The sequence below is a fragment of the Pelmatolapia mariae genome, linkage group LG10_11, assembly GCF_036321145.2.
Source record: "Pelmatolapia mariae isolate MD_Pm_ZW linkage group LG10_11, Pm_UMD_F_2, whole genome shotgun sequence".
In the NCBI taxonomy this organism is placed as follows: Eukaryota; Metazoa; Chordata; class Actinopteri; order Cichliformes; family Cichlidae; genus Pelmatolapia; species Pelmatolapia mariae.
The window spans coordinates 75,114,000-75,127,016 of NC_086236.1; positions in this window are offsets into that span (position 1 = coordinate 75,114,000).

A 13,017-nucleotide genomic window follows, 5' to 3' on the forward strand; every position below is an offset into this window, starting at 1 on the left:
TGGTAAATACCGACATGGCACAAGGAGGTCTCGGAGGTTCTCAGGGGCTTGTTTTGGCCTTCAGGTCTGACTGTATACACAGGAAGATTGACGGCTTTCTTTACTACAATGTACACAGATGATTCCCATTTATCTGTAAGTTTGTGTTTCCCTTTTACCCGCGCATTCCTCACCAGAACTCTGTCTCCAACATTCAGCTGTGAAGCAGTGACATTCTTATCACATCTGGTTTTGTTATGTTTCATCGCCTTTTCAGAGTTTTCGATTGGCCAGCTTGTAACTTTCTTCCAGGTGGAAGCGTTACACATGTCCAATACAGCATAGTTCTTTGGGGTGACACCAGTACAGCAAACAAGATCCAAAATATGTCCTGTGGAGTGTGTAGGAAACGTCCATATATTGGTGTAAGCCAAAATTGTCCAGACAGGATATAAAATCTCTTGTGGATGAATTTGATGTTCTGTCCATGTGGATGTTAAAATCATACAGCAGTAGTATGGAGTGGAGATAAGAGTAGGATTTCAGTGAGAAAGTTTTGTTTAGGTGGACAGTAAACAGCAACTAATACTTGTGATTAAATTTTTGGAGAAGTAATCAGTAACTAATTACTTTCTTCAAGTAACATGACCAACACTGGTCTTATCTCAGTGTCTCTGCGCCCTCCTGGCCTCTGATGGCCCTCAAACTTTGTTGCAGCTCAGTCTCTGTTCTGCCTTTGCTCTCTGGACCTCTGTTTTCTCACTTATTGTCATTGCCACTGCTGTGATGGGCCGTCGGCGTCTAACCACCAAATACCTCAAATTAAATTCTGTACTTAAATAAATCATGTTCAATTCCTTCTAATGATCTCTCTGCACTGAACTGTAAGCAACATTAATGATGATGATACACCTCTCCATACATGGATTAATTTTTCAGCTTCAGTTTATTGATTCTTTGGCTCTTTCAGAGCTGCAAAGCACCTTAAGTGTCAAGGCAACATAAAGGTAAATCTGGAGTATTTTTATTCAACAGTAAGAAGATTACATGACTGACAATGTTGACCAATCACTCCTTTGAGCGGAGCTATCGGTCACTGGTGTAGAGCTTGGATAAAAGAACCAAATAAATAGGAAGTGAGCTATGGATAAGGGCAGGGCAGAACCATTGCTGCGGGTGGGTTCAGGTATGTGGGCAGAGTCTACGTGGAAGGACCCTGTGCAGTCACTGAGGCAGTTTCGTCGTGCTGGTTGATGATGGTACCTGTCATCTAAACAACAAAAATATCAATTATTAGACACTAAAATAATTTCAAGCTTATAAAGCTTTATTAGTTTAGTCACAGGTCAGGTTTGCAGCAGGGGGACACTCTCAGCTAGTACTTAATGAATGCGAATGAAGCTAAACGGGTAAAATAAAGAATTCCACCTGCCTTTGGACAAAACATTTGATTTTAATTTCCAGCCTGGATAAAACCACTCTTCTTCACTTTTTCTCTCAATTAAGATGATTTTGATCAGAATACACTAGCATGCTATTAATGCTTGCTGACTGGTAACATGGATTTAGGATGGGTCATCCTCCCTCGATGGCACCTGTCTGCAAACTGTAGCAGATGTTAGCAGTGTAATTAATTGTGTGACAGGTGAGACCTGAGTCTGGGAACCGCCCCTGGTAGGCGGAACTGGTTTTTGTCCCTTTTATAAGCTCAGGTGTAGGCGATTAGGTATTCTCTGGAGCAAACCTGAAGCTGTGAGTGCTTGGTCCAAGCTGGGCAAGTTGGCACTTTTAACTTCTTTTATGAAGGCTTGATGCGGGCCCCCTAGCCTTCTGTTAGAATGGTAGGTCATAGAAAATGTACCACTTGATTTCTGGCTGTTTGGCAGAGATTTAAAGTTATTTGCACCCTTGTAGGTGGGAAACATTGCGTTCCTGTGAGAAACGTGTAGTGGACTTCACCGCCACTGACCAATATTTATTAGGGTGTGATGCGAACTTGTGGACAGGCAACTAAAACAATACAGTTGGAGGGATACTCGTGCTGCATTTTACTGTCCAGTGTAAGTCATCTCCTGCTTTCATTTACAGAGTACCGAGCTGCTGCTTTGCCGGGTGGACAGTATCAGGCTTTGTGTGGATTACCGTCTGTTGAACTCAAGGACTAGGAAGGATGCTTTTCCCTTGCCCTGAATTGAGGAGTCCTTGGACGTGTTGTCAGGTGCACGCTGGTTCTCCACCATGGACTTGGTTAGTGGCTACAATCAGGTCCCTGTTGCTGAGCCAGACAAAAAGAAAACTGCTTTCTGCACTCCTTTTGGGTTATTTGAGTTCAACCGCATGCAGTTTGGCCTCTGTAATGCACCAAGCACTTTTCAGAGATTGATGGAGCGAATGTTTGGTTCCCAGAATAACCAATCATTGTTGTTGTATCTGGATGATCTGATTGTCTTCTCTACCACAGTAGATGAGCATATTCAGCGCCTAGGAGCAGTACTGGAGACCTTGCAGGTACAAAACATGAAGGCCAAGTTGGAAAAATGCTGTTTTCTGCAGACAGAGGTAAAGTACCTTGGGCATGTGATCTCCAAGGACGGGGTAGCCACGGACCCAGACAAAATATCTGCTGTGTCTAATTGGCAAACTCCTAGCTCTGTTTCTGAATTGAGGTCATTCTTAGGGTTTGCTAGTTACTATCGTCGCTTTGTTCCAGGTTTTGCATCCCTAGCTGCTCCGCTTCACCAGCTGGTGGCCGAGCTGGCTGGGACTAAGCAAAAACGCCCCTCCAAGCGTGCACTACAGGAAGTTTGGACAGAGCAGTGTGAAAATAGCTTTCAAGAGTTGAAGGCTCGGTTGGTGAATTCCCCCGTATTGGCTTATGCTAATTTTTCCCAACCTTTTATCTTGGAGGTTGATGCCAGTCACTGGGGTCTGGGTGCAGTGCTTTCACAACAGCAAGCAGATGGCAAGGTGCGTCCTATAGCTTATGCTAGTCGAGGACTAAAGCCCACAGAGCGTAGCATGTCCAACTACAGCTCCATGAAACTTGAATCCCTAGCCTTGAAATGGGCTATGACTGAAAAATTTAGGGAATATTTACTGGGTAATAAATTGTATCGTCCAGGCCGTATAAATGGCAATGCAGATGCTTTGTCCAGATAGTGTCAGCCATCAGAGCACACTGTGTCTTTAGAAACACTGCTTCCTGGTACTTCCCTTCCAGACTCTTTAGTCCAAACAGTTTTAACACCCCAGCAAGTAATCCAATCTATGATTTTGGTTTTACCCTCTCATTCACTTGCAGACCTTGCTACCTTGCAGAGAGATGACCCCTTGATTAGTGGCTTTCTGAAGTTTTGGCGCAGAGGAACTGGCCCTACTCACCAGGAGAGGAGAGATTTGCCAGCAGCAGTGCTAGAAATGTTGCGCCAGTGGAGGAAGCTGGTAGAGAAGGAGGGGGTCCTCTATCGGTAGGTTTTTCAATTAGTGGTCCCTCAGAGTCTCAAGAATGAGGTTTTACATGGCTTGCATAATGACCATGGTCACCAGGGAACTGACAGGACTGCAGACTTGATATGTAAGAGGTGTTATTGGCCAGGAATGTTTAAGGAGGTTCAGGATTACTGTCAGCAATGTGAACGTTGTGCACAGGCTAAAGCAGTTTATCCCAAACCTAAAACAACCATGGGTCACCTCATGGCTGCGAGGCCCAATCAGATTCTGGCAATTGATTTCTCATGCCTTGAACCCTCTGTTGATGGCTGTGAAAATGTATTGATTCTTACTGATGTGTTTTCAAGTTCACTCAGGCCATTGCTACTAAGGATCAAAAGGCAACTACTGTGGCCAGTGTTTTGGTTTACGAGTGGTTTTATCGCTTTGGTGTCCCCTCTAGGATCCACTCTGATCAGGGGAGGAGTTGTGAAGTGAGAAGTTGTTCAGCAGCTGTGCCAGTTATATGGTGTGGAAAAGACTCGCACCACTCCATACCACCCACAAGGTAATGGCCACTGTGAGCGTTTTAATCGGACTCTGCATGATCTGTTGAGAACCTTGCCCCCTGAGCAAAAGCGCCATTGGCCCATGTATTTACAGCAGCTTACTTTTGCCTACAATACCACGATCCATCAAACTACAGATGAGTCACCCTATTTTCTTATGTTTGGCCAAGAGCCCCAGCTCCCAACTGACTTCCTGTTAGGCCGAATAGAGGAACCCACACGAGGCCCTGTGCGCACTTGGGTCCAAGAGCATCAGAAACGTGATGCATCACAAACGCGTGACAAAAGACTACAAGAAACGGCTAGTTCTGGTGGTTGAACGTGACATTATCAGGAGTGTGCTCCTTGTTTCATGTCTCAAATAAAAATGGAGCACAGTCTAAAGTGGCTTGTGGTGCTGTGACATCTCTAATGAAAAAGGATTTTTGTATTTTGTTCAGATGAAAAATACAAAGATTTCCAGAAGAATGAAGTTTGCCCCGTGAAATTTACATTTTTGTTCTCGGGCCTTACAGTTCGAGTTTATTTAAATGGCACCGTATCACAAGAACAGTTGCCTCAAGGTGCTTTATATTGCAAGGTAAAGACCCTACAATAATACATGGAACAACAGTTGCACTGTTTTATTCTTTGGTTTAGTTGTGGATTTGTGGATGTTGTTCTTTCTGTGTGGATTTTTTTTTTTTTTTTTTTTTTTTTTTTTTTTCCTGTGTGTTTAAATCATTTTTTGCTAATTTTTGGATTTGTGTTGTTTGGTTTTGTTTGTTTTTTGTCTGTTTGGGAGCTGACACAGTCTCTATGGAGATGGGTTTTTGGGGAGGTAGCAGGAGGAGAGAAGCTGCAGAGAGGCGTGTAAGACTGCAACTCTGCTTCCTGGTCCCAACTCTGGATAGTCATATTTTGGGGGATTTAATAAACCCCAAAAAGTTTTTCATGTATCTATGAAGCCCATGTCATTTTTTTTTTTTGGACACCACTCAGAGCAGAGAAAACTACAAAGTCCGACATTGTTTTGGCAAAGTTACACACCGATTCAATATTGATTTTAGTGACCTCCGATTGGCGTAACCGGGTGTCATTACTGCCGACGTGAATTATGATTTTACTGAATTTACGTTTACCCTTAGCCAGCAGTTTTAAATTTCCTTCAATGTCGCCTGCTCTGGCCCCTGGAAGACAATTGACTATGGTTGCCGGTGTCTCTAGCTTCACATTACCAGAGTTTGACCCCCGGTGGATGAACTGGGACTTTTCCCAAGTGGGGAAAAACACTTAGACACATAAACAGGTTGGTGGTGTACCTGTGGCTTCTGTTTAGGACTATGCTTCCTCCTCACCGTCACCCAGCCATCCTGTTTCCCTGGCTGCTGGGGGACTTTCCTTCTTTCTTTTCTTTTAGTTTTTACTTTTCAGTTTTTACTTTACAAATGGAACAGACATGACTGGGGGATAGTAAAGGGAAAGACAAGAGAAGTTTGGGAAAAGGAGAGGGGAAGGGGGATAGAGAGAAAAGACATGTCCACTGGATCACCTGCTGCAAGAAAAAAGAGAACAACAGTAGGGAAATCACAGCAACAACCTAGATAACTGTAAGTAACAGTAAATAATAAACATTGAATGTTACTGAGCAGCATGCAATGCCGACAATGCATATCGTGCATTGTCGGCATTGCCCCCACACACCTGGTGGAGTTTAAGACGCGACCTGACACATCGACATAGAAAAACAGACACAAACGTGCATTCCCACCCGCATACACACATACACTGGAAATTGGGAGGACATTATGGGAGGACAGGGTTAAATTCAGCACACGTGAATTTGTTTAGTATGTAAAAGATGGATGAAGCCACTGCGATGTCATCCAGTGGTCTTTGGACTGTTTGTTCTATGGAGATAAATGTTTAATCTCAGTTTGCTACTCCGTTTGGTCCCATTTTATTAACCCTCACAATGTCCTCCCGATTTCCATACGCCTGTGGTCCTCAGGGACAAAAATGACCCAAGGACGACACAAGGGCAAATGTAATCTATCAGGCGGCCGAGGAGTAACTAAACATCTGACACAATGAGCAGGAAAGTGCAGGAGGGACAGGTGACGAGGCCATGCTGCTAGCGAGTCGGCTACGAACTAAGTTAAGCTAGCAAATGCCTAAAGGCACAGTGAGTGAATACTGCAAAAATAAATTAGCACTCGAATAAACAGAGAGGGTGCCTCAGATAAAGCGTGTTAAGATCAAACTATTACATTTTTTTAAAATCTTTTTAATTAAATTGGCTACACAGATAAATATTAACTTCATTATTTATTAGGCAGGTGTACAAACTGGTCTGAGGAGGACTCTGCAGATGGACTCACCTGAAATGTGGGATTGTAACTGCCATTAGAGTCCCGTACTACTAGAGAAAAGCCACACAAGGTCAGCTCAAACAAGCACAGAATGGCTGAAAATCCTGAAAATGGACCGTCGAACTGAAAGAGAGAAAAACAGGCTGCTGAAGTTTCCTCACCTTAACTAAAAACTCGAAACTGTTTCTTTTCTACCGCAAGCTGGTGAAACCAAAGACCTCTGGAGCTGGTTCACATGCCACATTCACCTGTGCTCTGAATACACTGTGGTGAGAATAAGGCACGACGGGACCACAGATCTGTGTTTTGAGACATTTTATTGAGCACTTCTCTCCACAACAACCCTCTCAACCCTGCTTCCCCGTGATTTAACACCACAGGCGTGATCTGCAGACGCCGTGCAGGTGCGTCCGCACGGCACCACAGACCACGCCCCACCATATACACGTTCTCATTTCGTACAACATGAAAGAAAAGCAGCTCACCGTTTGAAATACATCTAGGAAGAAGATGAGTGCGGCAACAAATGAAGCCCCGCCAGCGACGACATTTAAAGCCACGACGCTTTTAACCTGCACAGAGGGGACAAATAGGGGACCCCTATGAGCAAGCACTTTGGCAACAGTGGGAAGGAAAAACTCCCTTTTAACAGGAAGAAACCTCCCGGCAGAAGCAGGCTCAGGGAGGGGCGGGGCCATCGGCTGTGATTGGTTGGGGTGAGAGAAGGAAGACAGGATAAAGACATGCTGTGGAAGAGAGACAGAGATTAATAACAGATATGATTCAGTGCAGAGAGGTCTATTAACACATAGTGTTATGTCCCTCTGCAGCCCCTAATCTCCTCAATGTTTTCAGCTGGTGCTAATTGGCCACACCTAGTCAGGTGTGGATAAAAGCATACCTGAGGCAAGCTCCCCAGAGCTCACTTGTCTTTGCCTTGGAGGCACCAGCCATTTTAGCCAACCTGGTATTCCATTTTAAGAAAAAACCTCTTCTCACTGACACTCTGGTATTCATCTCCTTTTTTATGTTGCGGCCTTTTAGCCAGGTCGTAACAACAGTGAGTGAGAAAGGTGACTGGAAAGGAAAAACTCAATGCATCATGGGAATCCCCGGGCAGCCTACACCTATTGCAGCATAACTAAGGGAGGATTCAGGGTCACCTGGTCCAGCCCTAACTATATGCTTTAGCAAAAAGGAAAGTTTGAAGCCTAATCTTGAAAGTAGAGATAGTGTCTGTCTCCCGAATCCAAACTGGAAGCTGGTTCCACAGAAGAGGGGCCTGAAAACTGAAGGCTCTGCCTCCCATTCTACTTTTAAATACTCTAGGAACAACAAGTAAGCCTGCAGAGTGAGAGCGAAGTGCTCTAATAGGGTGATATGGTACTACAAGGTCATTAAGATAAGATGGGGCCTGGTTATTTAAGACCTTGTATGTGAGGAGCAGGATTTTGAATTCTGGATTTAACAGGAAGCCAATGAAGGGAAGCCAATACAGGAGAAATCTGCTCTCTCTTTCTAGTCCCTGTCAGGAGTCTTGCTGCAGCATTTTGGATTAACTGAAGGCTTTTCAGGGAGTTTTTAGGACTTCCTGATAATAATGAATTACAGTCGTCCAGCCTGGAAGTAATAAATGCGTGAACTAGTTTTTCAGCGTCACTCTGAGACAGGATATTTCTAACTTTAGAGATGTTGCACCGGAGCTACAGTATCCAGAGTCGTACGTAGTGAGGAGGTAAAATTATTAACAAGATAATCGACCTCTGTTGGAGTAGCGTTCAGATAGCTGCCCTGCTCTATGTTGGTACAGGGCATTGAAGATGATAACAGTGGGTGGATTATATTCTTAAACTTAGTTACAGCACTTTCAGAAAGACATCTACTGTGATAAAGTCTACTCTCCACTGCTGTGTAATCAATTATTGTAAATGTGAATGTTATCAGGAAATGATCAGACAGCAGAGGGTTTTCAGGAAACACTGTTAAATGTTCAGTTTCTATGCCATATGTTAAAACAAGATCTAGAGTGTGATTAAAGTGGTGGGTGGGTTCTTTTACATTTTGAGAGAAGCCAATTGAGTCTAATAACAGATTAAATGCCATGTTGAGGCTGTCATTTTTAGCATCTACATGGATGTTAAAATCACCCACAATAATTATTTTATCTGAGCTGAGCACCAGGGGCGGATCTAGAAGGGTGGCATGGGGTGGCAAGTGCCACCCTAAAATGATCTCTTGCCACCCCAAGTGCCACCCCAGTTTTGCATATGACAGTGTTGTTTATTAAAATAAGATAGCATTAACAGTTTGAGTGTAGTTACAGTCAACAGTGAATATCAATGCTAAAACTGAATATATTGCATAGTGTTCCCCCCCTGCACCATTAACAAATGGTTCAGCCCATAGCAGGACCGGCTTTTTTCTTGTTTTCAGTAGCAAGTGATGCTTATGATTGTGCCAGAGCACATTTTGAACAACACCATGGGAATTTCGCTTTTTACACAGGTGTTTGGATGTTACACTCTGGAAATGGAAGGAAGGTGAGTGTTATTAACCCTCTGTGGTCCACGGACACGCTGCACCTCCAAATCACATGACTGATGTAAGCTGACACAGCAACAAGCTGCAGCCACGCTGAGTCTCTATTTCAGCCCACATTTAAAGTTCGGACTTCAATGTTTTTAAATTTTAATTACAGGCCAGTAAATCCACAGTTATGATAAAAAAAAATATATAAGCCACACTTTTTACTAAATACTGTCATCACGTTTGTGTGTGTGTTTTAAGCGTTTTCTAAGGACAGCGCGAAAACAGTAAAGAAAGGAAAAAAGCCACCTCTTTCCTATTGGTGGAAAAATGCACCATGTTGACCAATTAAAATAAAAATCAACATGTGGGATTTGGTTGTTTAGGAAGAGGGGAGAGTTTTGGGAGCGACGGTAACGAGAGAGAGAGAGAGAGAGAGAGAGAGAGAGTTTTTAGATGTGGGAGATTTGTGACGTTTAGTGTGGAGTGTTTACTTAGTGTGTTGTGTTGTCTTGTGTAGTTGTTCTGTTGTGTAGTCGTTTTGTTTTGTGTGTCAGTGAGGCCACTAATGAATGTCACAAAGGCACATTTACAATGTAAACACTGTCACTAAGTAGAAAACCAGCGGAGTGATACACCTCCTGTTGTCAGGCCTGCAGGTTTATCCCTGCGCTGTTCTGTCTTTTGGTGGACAAACTTTTTTTTTTACTGGCACACATCATTTGTGGGGCATCTTATTGCGAAACCTGATTGTTCTCTCATTTTTAGTTTTAGTAATATTTTTTAATTCTTATACAAAATGAAAAAAAAAAAAAAACGGCAGGTGTATCGGCTGCATTTTTAGATAAATACTTGTATATGTTTACAAAATTTACATTTTATATTTGCATTTCAAGTTATAAACATTTACTCAACATGTCTGTCTTTGTTGTTTTGTTTTTTTTTACAATAAAAAATACTACTAGGATTTTAAGTTCTTTGTGTGATTTCAGATCAGTAACACTAATGCAGTATGTCAGTCAAAACAACTAAATTCAGTTGAGCTGAAAAGAAACCAAACAAGGCAAGGGGAAAAAATAAAATGAAACAATCTGAGGGTGAAATACAAACGTAAACTCAAAAGGAATCAAAAATGGCCGGTTGTATTTCAGACCTCAGTGGGTTAATCCAACAAATCATGAAAAATTAGGTTTAAATTTGTGTTCATGACAGTGCAGATTTCTGACATTTTGTGTAATTTAAGCTGTAACAATGTGATTGATTTCTAACAAAAAACTGTGAAACTTAAGTTAGACTTGTGTTTGTAAATGAACCGCCCCATGTTGTGTAGCTTTCTGGATGTTATACTTATTGGGCTACATATTTATTTATTATACAGGCTATACAGTACATAACATCAAAACTCACATGTTTTATGTAACTAAAGTGTGTAATTACGTGGGCTACAGACAATAATTAAGTTATAGACTATATTTATATGAAAAACGTGTATGCTTACTGCATTTGAATCATTTTAACCATATGTAACCACCTGCATATGTGTTTGAAAAAAAAAAGGCTTTGATTTTGCCTCCCCATTTGATTTCTTTGCCACCCTAAGAAAATTTCTCTAGATCCGCCCCTGCTGAGCACTAAATCAGATAAAAAGTCTGAGAAATCAGAGAGAAACTCTGTGTAAGGTCCAGGTGGACGATAGATGATAACAAGTAAGACTGGTTTCTGAGTTTTACAGCTGGAGTGGACGAGGCTAAGCATCAGGCTTTCAAATGAATTAAACGTCTGTCTGGGTCTTTGGTTGATTAATAGGCTGGTGTGAAAAATTGCTGCCACACCGCCCCCTCGGCCTGTGCTTCGAGGTTTCTGGTAGTTAGAATGACTCGGGGGTGTTGATTCATTTAAACTAACATAATCATCCTGCTGCAACCAGGTTTCTGTAAGGCAGAGTAAATCGATTTGTTGAGGAGAGAGACCTAATATTTAATAATCCACATTTCACTGTTTTACTCTTTGGTTCAGATGTGGATTCTGTATTGTTCTTTCTTTGTGATTTTTATGTTTAAGTTGTTTGTTGCTGGTTTTTGGTTTGTTTTTTGTCTGTTTGGGAGCTGACACAGTCTCAATGGAGATGGGTTTTTGGGGGGGTAGCAGGAGGAGAGAAGCTGCAGAGAGGCGTGTAAGACTGCAACTCTGCTTCCTGCTCCCAACTCTGGATAGTCACATTTTGGGGGGTTTAATAAATTTGGGCAGATTTCTAAACATGTCACTCCTGGTCTGACTGGGGACCAGGGGTCTCACTCCATGATCACAGGCTAGTTTGACTTTACGAATTGACCATAAAGTCATATTCATCTGACAATCTTAATCACACTCTAAGGTTTTCTCACATTTCTCTGGATGTGTTTGCTCTCCTTGTCTACAGACATACTCAAGTACCATTTATCTGGTTTGTTTTCCATCACAGGTTAGAGCCTGGTTAGGAAATGAAGTGTTTCTTTCCACTGAAACTTTAGAGTGGGTAGCAGGTCAGGCAATCACTGTAACAGTGTAAGAGTTCTGAAGAAACTCTAATGGATGGATTATCAGACCATGTCAGAAAGATCAAGGAAGAACAGACCGTGTATCTCCAGAAGCTGAGGTCCAAAATAATCAGTCACTGGAAAGTGAAATACAGCATTTATGGGACTGAACTGACTTTGTTAACTGAGCTGTGATATTATTTGGCTCTAAACATTCACAGTGAGCTATGGCCTCAGTTTGTTTTTACTGACTGGATTTCAGTCAGATTACACTAAATGTTAAATTTCTGTTTCCTCAGTTGGAGAAAAATCAGGTCGAGCCTCACTCCAGTGTGTTCCAGCAGGACTACAAATTTGCAGACTCACCTGAAGTACAGGTATGGTGATATCACAGAGATGAGTTCCTGATCGTCTCTCTGAAGTCCCATCACATATGTTCATACATCCAGCTATGACGAACTGAAAGAGAGAGCAGTAAGAAGTCTTAGCTGACTCAGTTCAGTTCAATTCAAAGACCCTACAATAATACTCACCAACACTGGTCCCCAGATGTACACCAAGGAATCAGACACCAGACCTTTGGACCGTGTTGCCCTCAGGATCCCAAAGACCATGACAGTCAGAGCAACTATGATCTGAATCACCTGCAGGAAGACAAAGTCTCAGAGGAAACATTCAGAGCCTTTGGCTCATTCAACCTTTCTAAGAACAAGTGATGCCAAAGACGACGTACGTGACTAGACACAGCATTTTCAGTGGGACAAACGTTTCATCAAGAAGTGACTTCTTCAGTCTCAGCTGACTGCAGGTTTCCAACATTATAAACAGTACATTTGCTCAATGACTGAAACTAGCGCCACTGAATGAACAATGGGCTGTGAGGTCAGTTCCTTGATCATTAATATGGAAATTGTCACGACCATTGATCAACAACCACTGATCAAAAAGCATTTATCAATGGCCATGAGTACCATTCACCTTTCTGCTGAGAGGAAGTTTGAACTAACACACCAAACATTTCCACATGCAGATAAATGGGATAAACTTGTTGGTTATCTTTAAAAGGTAACACGAGTCTGTATTCACGTTAGCTTGTCTTCTGGACATTATCTTTCTGAACTTTAATTTCCAACAGAGATTATTTTCCGAGGTAATCCAAAAGCCTCTGAGGACAGACGTCCTCTGTCATTAAAGTCGGCTCAGAGATCGACAGCAGAGCCGCAGCGTGGTCGTGAATCACATGACTTCAGCATCCACAGGTTAAAGATCAGTGGTTTAATCATCTCTGTCTGGATTCAATCTGACCCCATCAGGATGTAAAGGTGTCTCACCCCCAGTGTCGGCAGTTGCTTTCTGGTGACGCTGTGGTCCCGGCGTAAAACTACGACCACGGTGCCCGATGCCGCCCCTGCTGATGAAGATTGCTGCATGTCTGAGCTCAGGAGAGTGAAGCTGGTAGCAGATAAACTCTGGGGTGGGTCTGCCCTGACGTCAGCTGCTACTGCTTTTTTCACTGGATGCTCGCTCCTTCAAGTGAAATGTCTGACTAAGGCTGGTCTTTCTGTGTTTATCCCAAAGAAAGGCTTTTTACTCACTTGAGCTTCATTTTTGGTAAACATTTATTTATATTTTGGCACATTGGCCATG